This window comes from Periplaneta americana, chromosome 1 (genome assembly GCF_040183065.1).
Source record: "Periplaneta americana isolate PAMFEO1 chromosome 1, P.americana_PAMFEO1_priV1, whole genome shotgun sequence".
In the NCBI taxonomy this organism is placed as follows: Eukaryota; Metazoa; Arthropoda; class Insecta; order Blattodea; family Blattidae; genus Periplaneta; species Periplaneta americana.
In genome coordinates, this window is record NC_091117.1 from 5,396,850 (window position 1) to 5,408,982 (window position 12,133).

At 36.6% G+C, this 12,133-nt stretch overlaps 1 protein-coding gene across 6 annotated transcripts in view; it reads left to right on the forward strand.

Annotated features, from left to right (window-relative positions):
* Positions 1-12,133, forward strand: part of Shrm (shroom) — a 461,262-nt gene that overhangs the window by 273,706 nt on the left and 175,423 nt on the right. Inside the window, exon 1 of one of the 6 annotated variants that reach the window (XM_069829084.1) lies at positions 11,320-11,601. The exons of the other annotated variants lie outside the window; for them this stretch is intronic. The gene's annotated coding sequence lies outside the window, so the exon portion shown is untranslated. Of the gene's footprint in view, positions 1-11,319; positions 11,602-12,133 lie in introns of those variants that run through there. 6 annotated transcript variants of the gene reach the window in all.

The window sequence follows — 12,133 nt, forward strand, 5'->3', positions numbered from 1 at the left end:
TAAATGCTATTCAACATTTCTTACGTCTTTCATATGTTATTCCACATCTTCCACATTTGTAATTCACGTTTTAAACAATAGTCCAAATCCCGCTATGTTAATATTTGTATTTGAGGACGTAATTCCATGCCACTCCGCTAGATGTCAAGTCCGCGATATTTCGCACTCACGTCAATGCTGCTAGTATACAGCTGTCCGGTATTATTATAGTAAGGTATTTGCTGTAGCACGTCCTTACTTTTCCCTTCAGAAATCTTGCGGACCTCGAAGCCATGGTCTTCCATTTGTAGCCTCCTTCCTGCAGCTAATCGACATATAATACAATAATATTAATGGAACTACCGGGTGAGTTGGGCAGTACTTAAGAACTGGGTCCGGACCTCAAAGAAAACAAGAAGTGAAGTGGTAGTACATCCACTGCATTAACATGCTTTCCCAAAATCACGGTAATGGACTCGTGTCCGGCACATGGACTTTCTCTCCGTGGCTTAGACCAGATTCCAGCTTCATCTCATTACAATAGGCGCCAGGCGTTATGGAGAAAGAATTTCACTTTGTGTTATGTATCAGTTCATCCCTGTCTCCAGCGGGTCAGGCCAAAGTTGAGTGGGGAAAGTGTCAGAAGATCCGGCACCAGATGTCATCACTCCGTGAGGAGGATCTCCGATTTCTTCCTGTGCACGTGTTGCGTTCCATTCCTTTGTTACAAAGGAGCATGCGAACGACGTCAGTGGAAGAGAAAATTTAGTAAAAAATGTTGCTTTATATGAAAACAAAACTGGGAAAATGGACAAACTTTCAGAAACCATTTTCTTTTGGGTTTATGTATAAATTTAATTGATAGATTATTTTATTTTCAATAAAGACATAACCTGTGAAACTATATTTGAAAATCACGTAGGGTGAAGTCGGGTAAAACGTACTTTGGGAGCAAAGCGAAGTAAACACGTAATTTGAGGTATTAACTAAACTTGTGAAAATATGTTTGAAAATCACGTAGGGTAAAGTCGGGTAATACCTATTTTGGGAGTAAAGCGGAGTAAACACGTAATTTGAGGTGTTAACTAAACTTGTGAAAATATGTTTGAAAATCACGTAGGGTAAAGTCGGGTAAATACATATTTTGGGAGCAAAGCGGAGTAAACACGTAATTTGAGGTGTTAACTAAACTTGTGAAAATATGTTTGAAAATCACGTAGGGTAAAGTCGGGTAAATACATATTTTGGGAACAAAGCGGAGTAAACACGTAATTTGAGGTGTTAACTAAACTTGTGAAAATATGTTTGAAAATCACGTAGGGTAAAGTCGGGTAAATACATATTTTGGGAGCAAAGCGGAGTAAACACGTAATTTGAGGTGTTAACTAAACTTGTGAAAATATGTTTGAAAATCACGTAGGGTAAAGTCGGGTAAATACATATTTTGGGAACAAAGCGGAGTAAACACGTAATTTGAGGTATGAACTAAACTTTTGAAAATCACGTAGGGTAAAGTCGGGTAAATACATATTTTGGGAGCAAAGCGGAGTAAACACGTAATTTGAGGTATTAACTAAACTTGTGAAAGTATGTTTGAAAATCACGTAGGGTAAAGTCGGGTAAATACATACTTTGGGAGCATTCGAAAATTAAATACGGCAAAGCGACGTAAACATGTAGCCTAATTTGAGGTATTAACTACAGTTGTCAAAGTTTGTTTGAAAATAACGTAGGGTAAAGTCGGGTAAATGCATACTTTGGGAGCATTCGAAAATTAAATACGGCAAAGCGACGTAAACATGTAGCCTAATTTGAGGTATTAACTAAAGTTGTCAAAGTGTGTTTGAAAATAACGTAGGGTAAAGTCGGGTAAATACATACATTGGAAGCATTCGAAAATTAAATACGGCAAAGCGGCGTAAACATGTAGCCTAATTTGAGGTATTAAATAAACTTGTGACAAAGTGCTTGAAAATAACGTAGGGTAAAGTCGGGTAAATACATACATTGGAAGCATTCGAAAATTAATTACGGCAAAGTGGCGTAAACATGTAGCCTAATTTGAGGTATTAAATAAATTTGTGAAAATGTGCTTGAAAATAACGTTGGGTAAAGTCGGGTAAATATATACTTTGGAAGCATTCGAAAATTAATTACGGCAAAGCGGCATAAACATGTAATTTAAGGTGCTTATTAAATTAAAAAAAAAAATTAATCGAAGATCAGGGAAACAAACTGACGGTCAACAACAATCACAGCAAATTAGGATAAGAACACTAGACCTACTTAACTTTGGATTTTTTTAAATTTTAGTAGGTTATTTTACGATGCTTTATCAACATCTCTGGTTATTTAGAGTCTGAATGATATGAAGGTGATAATGCCGGTGAAATGAGTCCGGGGTCCAGTACCGAAAGTTACCCAGCATTTGCTCAAATTGGGTTGGGGGAAAACCCCGGAAAAAACCTCAACCAGGTAACTTGTCCCGACCGGGATTCGAACCCGGGCCACCTGGTGTCGCGGGCAGACACGCTAACCGTTACTCCACAGGTGTGAACTCTACCCATTCTTCACCATAAGCAATTGTTAAGGTTAAAGCGTCATTACACCTGTGGTGCACTCTTGATAGTCTCTGACGAACTAAGTGGTCTACGATTCTCGGAACTAGGGACATCTATGAGCCACGCTCGAAGAATTGGGGCTAATAACAATAATATATCCTATAATTGGATTGAAAAGAAAAAATCTGGATGTTTCAAAACTTTCCATATGTTATCGTAGAAAGAAACGTCTATCCTCACTATTTAGTAAATCTATTTTTTTAATACCTACCTATCGGTTTTTCAAGTGAGAATTGAAGAAATGCTTCGCTCCCCTCTTAAGGGAAGAGGATGGTATTTTTTAACCTATTTGTTGTAAAATAGTAATTTTTTTGTATGTAGAGAGCTCATAGCTGTAGGAACTCAACCAAATATAAACATTTTGAAAAAAAAATTATTTGGGGGCCCAAATTTGAAAAAATTATACCCATTGCAGGATTGTACTAAAACCGATATATCTAAACCGTTTTTAAAGATAGATTCAAACTTTTTTTTGCAATGTATTTGCAAAAGCATGTTCTACAAACTGTCTGTAACAGAATTTTGATATTAGTCCCTACGTTTGTGAAATAAACAATTAAAATTTAATGACAATTTTCTGATTTCCTTTCTTGCAAACAAACGGACGTATTTTTAAGATGAAATCAATTAACAAAATTCTGTTACAGAGAAAAGTTTCCTAATAGTCTAAAGAATGTGTGTTCTAAATTTCATGCATGTATCTTTAATAATTCAGAAATTATTATCCAGTTTTGTCTGGCAATGTAGCAAAAAAAAAAAAATGAAGTTATTGAAAACCGATAAAAGCGGGCGTGTGATTTAAAAATCCATAGCGCAGGAAGTTTAAAAATGAAGTTTCAACATCCGATAAGGGCACAAATACCCACAAAATGTTATGCAATGCATTCCACACATATCAAAGGGTATTTTAAAGAAAAAAATTATGTTTTGAAAATTTAATTTACCGGAAACAACAATAAAAGTGGACGAGTGATTTAAAAATCCATAACGCAGGAAGTTTAAAAATGGCGACTCAACATCCGATAAGGGCACAAATTCCCACAAAATGTTATGCAATGCATTCCACACATATCAAAGAGTATTTTAAAGAAAAAAAATTGTTTTGAAAATTTAATTTACCGGAAACAACAATAAAAGTGGGCGAGTGATTTAAAAATCCATAACGCAGGAAGTTTAAAAATGAGTCTCAACATCCGATGAGGGCACAAATACCCTCAAAATGTTATGCTATGCATTCCACATATACCAAAGAATATTTTAAAGAAAAAAAAATTGTTTTGAAAATTTAATTTACTGGAAATGACAATAAAAGTGGGCGAGTGATTAAAAAATCCATAACGCAGAAAGTTTAAAAATGGCGACTCAACATCCGATAAGAGCACAAATACCCACAAAATGTTATGCAATGCATTCCACACATATCAAAGGGTATTTTAAGACATTTTTTTTTTGAAAATTTAATTTACCGGAAACAACAATAAAAGTGGGCGAGTGATTTAAAAATCCATAACGCAGGAAGTTTAAAAATGGCGACTCAACATCCGATAAGGGCACAAATACCCACAAAATTTATGCTATGCATTCCACACATATCAAAGAGTATTTTAAAGAAAAAAATTGTTTTGAAAATTTAATTTACCGGAAACAACAATAAAAGTGGACGAGTGATTTAAAAATCCATAACGCAGGAAGTTTAAAAATGGCGACTCAACATCCGATAAGGTCACAAATACCCACAAAATGATATGCAATGCATTCCACACATATCAAAGAGTATTATAAAGAAAAAAAAATTGTTTTGAAAATTTAATTTACCGGAAACAACAATAAAAGTAGACGAGTGATTTAAAAATCCATAACGCAGGAAGTTTAAAAATGGCGACTCAACATCCGATAAGGGCACAAATACCCACAAAATGTTATACAATGCATTCCACACATATCACAGAGTATTTTAAGGATTTTTTTTTTAATTTACTCATTTTTTACCAAAAAATACCACCCTCTCCCCTTTGAGTATTGCACTTGCAGAGTATTAAATATGAAACTAGAGTTGCTTCCCTTTATTGTTTATTTACTTTAAAATCACGCGTTATTGTTTCACTCATGATTCATCTGTTACAGCATATTTCTTAACCTGCTTGACTAATAAGCAGTTAAAAAAGATCGCTCAACAATGACTCACGTTGTCGTAATATCGAAGTCCTGCTTACATATCGCACGTAAAATGTGAATATGAGCGGCCGGGGTTGCCAACATGTCCAGGCTGTGTGGGAGTGGTAACACTGAATGTGGGTCAGGTCGTGTGTACTCTCATCTGACGCAATTCGCGTCACCCTGCTGATGCATGGCTTTTGCGATCGTCGATTGTTACCTGCAATCGTCGTCAAGGCCTGCTGTTTTCCTCTGCATCGACTTTCAGCTATTTATCGCGATGCATGGCGTCTGGAAATATACACGCGGTTAATTTTAGCTCGCTTCTCTTGTTTATAACGTCAGAAGATGGACGCGTGTTCGTCAATGAGATGTTACGTCATGATCGTGCTGAGCTTCCACTACCATGAATGGCAATCATATCGTTTACGAGCTGCAGCAATATGTTGAAAGCTTCCAGTTCCTAATTTTAGGTACCGGTACCGAGAGTATGTCGTATCCCTGCAGAGGTTTTATCAACAGTAATCTCACTAGATATTTTGATTTAACTAGAGAAAATCAAAATTCGAGTGGGATTTAATTCACTATTACACGATTAGAAGAAAGTATATAAAGAATAGAAGAAAAAAGTACTCCAATACAATAAAATATTAAATTGCTTTACGAAAATACAACTGTCTTCAAATGTATTATTATACCATTTAAACATTACGCTAGATGGCAGTAGTGTTTTATGATTATGTTTTCTTGTTATCAGTTGTGCTAACTATGAAATCTTCATTGAACTCTGTGGACGGTTGCTAGTCAAGAAGGCTTTGTTGATTCAGTTTCATTTTTATTAAAACATTTGTATTCCACTTCAATCATCCGGATCCCAGTAATCAACGTCACTTGACAAATGATTTTCAATAAATCTTAGTATTAAACAATCTCTGATACGTGACTATTCATAATATCATATAGCAGAAGCTATAACAAACATAACCTAAATAATATAAACGAGTGTTAGAAAAGTTTTAATTAGGGATGATGAAATAAACAAGAAACGTTTTAATTAACGATGATGAAATAAAAAATAAACATGAATAATTTTAAAAGAAACAATTATTGAAAGTACAATTTTCAAATTTGAATGTTTTAGTGGTTGGTGGTTCAGTTGATGTTATATTGGACGTGTGCGTAAAAGAAGTGAACTCGTTGATGTACATGGTGTATACCTCAACTTATTCAGGATTTCCGAATGGTGCTCTTCATATATGACCAGTGATCTTTATTAATTCTTGTTCTTGAATGCCAATGCGAGTCATATTTGAAAGTGCTGTGCATCGACTGGAGTGGTTTGTAATTTTCTGTTTTTTGACGTCCAGACCAATGCAGTTTGAAATGTTGGCAAACAAAGAAACAAATGCTAGGGTAGTGATAAAAATAAACAAATGCTAGGGACGCGATAAAATTAAACAAATGCTAGGGACGCGATAAAATTGTGCGATAAGCAGCCATAATTGGTTGAAAGACGTCCTTTCGTACCGTTTTATTGGTCAAAAGTAGTATGACGTAGTAAAAGTGTAATAGTCAAAAGTAATCTCACTAGAGGTTTTTTATTTGATCGATAAATCAAAACTCGAGTGGGATTTAATTGACTATTACACGATTAGAAGAAAGTATATAAAGATTAGAAGAAATAAAGTATTCTAATACAATAAAATATTAATTCTATTTCACTAATGTTAGCTTCACCAAAACTTTTGAACGGAGCCACCATTTTCAGTTTTATTTTAAAAAGAAATTAGCGAATGAAAAGCGAATATTTTCCCTGTACCAAAAAAAAAAAAAAAATGTAACATTCCCTTGCACCAGAAAAAATCAACATATGAACTGGGAGTATTTTCTATGGGTAAAAAAAAAATCACTTTTTTTTTGCAAAAAAAAAAAATCGGTGCATAAACCGCGAATATTATCCCTGGACCAAAATATTATCACTTGTTTTGCACAAAAAAAAACAACAAAAGAAAGAATATTTCCCCAAGATAAAAAATGTTATTTCGTAATATGGTCGATTCAATCAAACACCACTTTGTCTTCGACACGTTTACCTTTATACTACTTTCTTTTCACGAATCTTGCATGATAACTTCAGAAACCTCTCTACAGAAATTATACCAATCAACACTTCTGTTATTTGAAATTCTAAACTTACGATGCACTCGTTTCTTGAGAATAACTTTCTCAACTCGTAAATGTGAAATATATTTAAGAAATTATATTTTTCATTCCCATTATACAACAGTGTTTTTTTATATTTTATTATCGCGTTACCATGGTAACAATACCATGTGCAAATGCGATTTAAATTATTGTTTTATCATATTTCATCATTAAAAACATCAATTTTCTATGGTTTTAACCAATTTCCTATCTATATAATTACAATTCAGCTAAAGTAATGATTTTTCGTCTGCATGCATAATGCTGTGTCACATACAAGATATTAGGAACATGCAAAATTTATATTCTCCAAGTCTCTTGAATTTGGTATTCCCAAGAAATTAGTTCGATTAATTAAAATGTGCCTCAATCAAACTTACAGCAGAGTCCGTATAGGTCAGTTTCTATCTGATGCTTTTCCAATTCACTGCGGGCTAAAGCAGGGAGATGCACTATCACCTTTACTTTTTAACTTCGCTCTAGAATATGCCATTAGGAAAGTTCAGGATAACACAGAGGGTTTGGAATTGAACGGGTTACATCAGCTTCTTGTCTATGCCGATGACGTGAATATGTTAGGAGAAAATCCACAAACGATTAGGGAAAACACGGAAATTCTACTTGAAGCAAGTAAAGCGATAGGTTTGGAAGTAAATCCCGAAAAAACTAAGTATATGATTATGTCTCGTGACAAGAATATTGTACGAAATGGAACTATAAAATTTGGAGATTTATCCTTCGAAGAGGTGGAAAAATCCAAATATCTTGGAGCAACAGTCACAAAATAAATGACACTCGGGAGGAAATTAACGCAGAATAAATATGGGAAATGCCTGTTATTATTCGGTTGAGAAGCTTTTGTCATCTAGTCTGCTGTCAAAAAATCAGAAAGTTAGAATTTATAAAACAGTTATATTACCGGTTGTTCTGTATGGCTGTGAAACTTAGACTCTCACTTTGAGAGAGGGACAGAGATTAAGGGTGTCTGAGAAGAAGGTTCTTAGGAAAATATTTGGGGCTAAGAGGGATGAAGTTACAGGAGAATGGAGAAAGTTACACAACGCAGAACTGCACGCATTGTATTCTTCACCTGACATAATTAGGAACATTAAATCCAGATGTTTGAGATGGCCAGGGCATGTAGCACGTATGGGCGAATCCAGAAATGCATATAGAGTGTTATTTTGGAGGCCGGAGGGAAAAAGACCTTAGGGGAGGCCGAGACGCAGATGGGAAGATAATATTAAAATGGATTTGAGGGAGGTGGGATATGATGGTAGAGACTGGATTATTCTTGCTCAGGATAGGGACCAATGGCGGGCTTATGTGAGGGCGGCAATGAACCTCCGGGTTCCTCAAAAGCCAGTAAGTAAGTAAGTAAAGTCTCTGAGTATCTCACAAAATATAATTATTTTAATACGAATATACTTTATAAGTGCAATATAAAGTAAGCAAAGAAAATAACATTGATGTATTATCTATCACCACCGGCAAGCTGACAACAATCAATAACTTAGAAATGACACATCTTATCTTAAGCCTGCTCATGGATATAATTATTACTATAATCAAGATGCAAGATAAGCAACTCAGTGCTACCAAGCGTTGAGCCGTATCGAATGAGGATGATAATTTTATGTACGATATTCTCTAGCTAGGATTCTATCCCCCCTCTCAACAGAAATCTTAATTCGCATCCTGGAAACGTCTAGTGGAGAAGTATGCTTTTTTTCATCATTTGTTTCCATAGTTACATTAGAACAAAAATGATTTAATACGTGTATCGTATCGTATTCTAAACTTCTACTTTAATTAGAGTAAATTGATATCATTATCATCATCATGATCATCATCATCTTGGCAAGCACTGTACCTATTTATCCGTTGCGGTCTCGAAAACAGATTCATGCCAGCTTTTACCATTTTGTCGGTAATGCATCATTTTTTTTGGCCACGTACGATCTGCCATCCTTTGAACGTCATCTTTCCATTTTCTCCTCCAGTCTTTAAGGATTGGTGGCACACGTAATTCTTATAGGATGTGATCTAATTTCTTTATCAGATCATATCCTAGAAGAATTAGGAGTCATTGGAAGTATACATAAGTAGATACGTTTTAAATATGTTTCTAATTGGAGGTTACAGAGAAAAAGTGAAGTCACAAAAAGAATTGATAGATTAAAGTAAGGATGTACTGAATTAATGATTGATTGTTAAATGTTACGTTTTCTTTAACGACGCTCGCAACTGCCGAGGTTATATCAGCGTCGCCCGTGTGCCGGAATTTTGTCCCGCAGGAGTTCTTTTGCATACCAGTAAATCTACTGACATGAGCCTGTCACATTTAAGCACACTTAACTGCCATCGACCTGGTCCGGGATCGAATCCGCAACTTCAGGTCCTTCCACTTCTCTTGTGGCAGTGAGTCGGTATTGGAAGTGATTAAACAAGAAGGGTTGATTGATTGGTTGATTGATTGACTGATGGTCAAATATTGGTAGGATTGATTGCTTCAAGAATGGATTCACTGACTGAAAGACAAATCCAGCATTCTCCAATCTTTCCTATTTTCTGCCTTCCTCTTAGTCTCCGCATATGATCCATATATCTTAATGTCGTCTATCTTCTGATATCTTCTTCTGCCCCGAACTCTTCTCCCGTTCACCATTCCTTGCAGTGCATCCTTCAGTAGGCAGTTTCTTCTCAACCAGTGACCCAACTAATTCCTTTTCCTCTTCCTGATCAGTTTCAGTATCATTCTTTCTTCACCCACTCTTTACAACACAGCTCCGTTTCTTATTCTATCCATTTCACACACTCCATCCTTTTCCATATCCACATTTCAAATGCTTCTATTCGCTTCTCTTCACTTCATCGTAATGTCCATGTTTCTGCCCCATACCATGCTACACTCCACACAAAACATTTCACTAGTCTTTTCCTTAGTTATTTTTCCAGAGGTCCGCAGAAGATGCTCCTTTTTCTATTAAAAGCTTCCTTGGCCATCGCTATCCTCCTTTTGACTTCCTGACAACAGCTCATGTTACTGCTTATAGTACACCCCAAGTATTTGAAGCTGTCCACTTGCTCTACTGCCTCATTTAGAATTCGCAAGTTTACCTTCTTTACTTTTCTTCCTATAACCATGGTCTTCGTCTTGTTTGCATTTATCTTCACCCCATACTGCTCACAGCTGTCATTTAGCTCCAGTAGCATATCCCTTAGTATCATCTCCTCTTCTGCTAACAACGCCATATCATGTACAAATATTACACATTTTGTTCTTTTTACTCGCACTATCACTGCCTTCTGACATTTCTTCTCCTATCTTGACTTTGACTCGTTTCATATAAAGGTTACCTAACAGCCTCCTCTCTTTCCAATCCATACCAATTTTCTTTAGGATCCCCATCAGTTTATTCCAATCCACTCTGTCATACGCCTTTTCTAGGTCCACAAATACTATATACACTTCTTTATTCTTCTCTAGTATCTTTCGCCGATTGATATGGCACCTAAAAATCGTCAAGCAAGTAGAGAACAGTACTTCTGAAAAATTGCAAACGTGATTGACTAGGTTGGTGTTCAAATTTGAAGAAATTTCTCCTATAAATTTTGCTTCGTTTTACGGTTTTATTCTTTATTCTTTGTCTTTATCGGTACCCTTGTAATATTAGCATATATCTTGCACTAATTTCAGATCAAATGGTTTTACGTACTTTGAGACAGGACATAGGTTAAGGGTGTTTGAGAATAAGGTGCTTAGGAAAATATTTGGGGCTAAGAGGGATGAAGTTACAGGAGAATGAAGAAAGTTACACAACACAGAACTGCCGCATTGTATTCTTCACCTGACATAATTAGGAACATTAAATCCAGACGTTTGAGATGGACAGGGCATGTAGGACTTATGGGCGAATCTAGAAATTCATATAGAGTGTTAGTTGGAAGGCCGGAGGGAAAAAGACCTTTGGGGAGGCCGAGACGTAGATGAGAGGATAATATTAAATTGGATTTGAGGGAGGTGGGATATGATGATAGAGACTGGATTAATCTTGCACAGGATAGGGACCTTTGGCGGGCTTATGTGAGGGCGGCAATGAACCTCCGGGTTCCTTAAAAGCCAGTAAGTAAGTAAGTAAGTAAGTATGGTTTTACGTATACAAAAAAAAAAAAAAACTTGGGCGGGGGACAGAGTACACACAACACATGGATATCCGTTGCGCGTGCCTTTTTTTTAAACCGCTCTAAAATGGAGAAATTTCGTGCTAATGTTGAATTTTGCCACACGGCAATGGCGCTGTTGGTAACATTGTTCCATCTCCGGGAGCGAGGACATCCAGTGTGTTGGCTATCTCTGTCGCACGCTACATTCCTCCGCTGGCCCACGACACGGGAAGGAGTCAGTCTGTAGTGTGGCATGGTCTGGCCTGCTAGCTGGAAAGGTATCTCCTGCTGGCCTCCTTTTTGTGTGCTTGTGTGTGTTCTTTGTGTCGCGGAACACAATTTCGTGCCCTCCCTTGTGATTATGCGTGTGTTGTGATTGTGTGAAAAGTGACAGTGAGGTTATATCAGTGTTACTAGCGGATACGTGTCATCTTCTTCGTCGAGGGACCAGCGCTCAGCGGATATCTGAAGGCAGGTGAGCTTTCCTCCGGCTTTGTTGGCCAAGTAGAACAAAGTTTGTACATCTGGCACCTCGAAAGAAGGGTGAATAATGCACCGACATCGCTATGTTCAGAATGTAGCCACGACTTCCCGCTATTTCTCTCGATACCAACCCATTGTTGACTTGAGCGTTGTTGCAATGTCTTGTCATTCTCGCAAGCTAGGATTCAGGTGCATATCGTGAATGTAAATATTATAACTTGCTTATCTTTGTGGTATCAGTTGCAGAAATGTTTGCGATAACACAAATAAAATTAACTTCGTTACAGGCAACTTCTTTTCAGTTCCTGTCGTTTATTTAGGATTGTGACCTAAGCTAGACACAGTCTGTAATAATATTGTGGTAATCTTCTGTCACCATGGCGCAATAGATAACACGGGACAACACAAGACATGGTACATCACCCAGTTCCTGTAGGAAGGAGGACGTGTGAACATTTTCTATCAGGTATGAAAGCTTTGTTCGCCGAATTTGTAGGTAGCCTAGTCTAAAACGCGGAAACTTG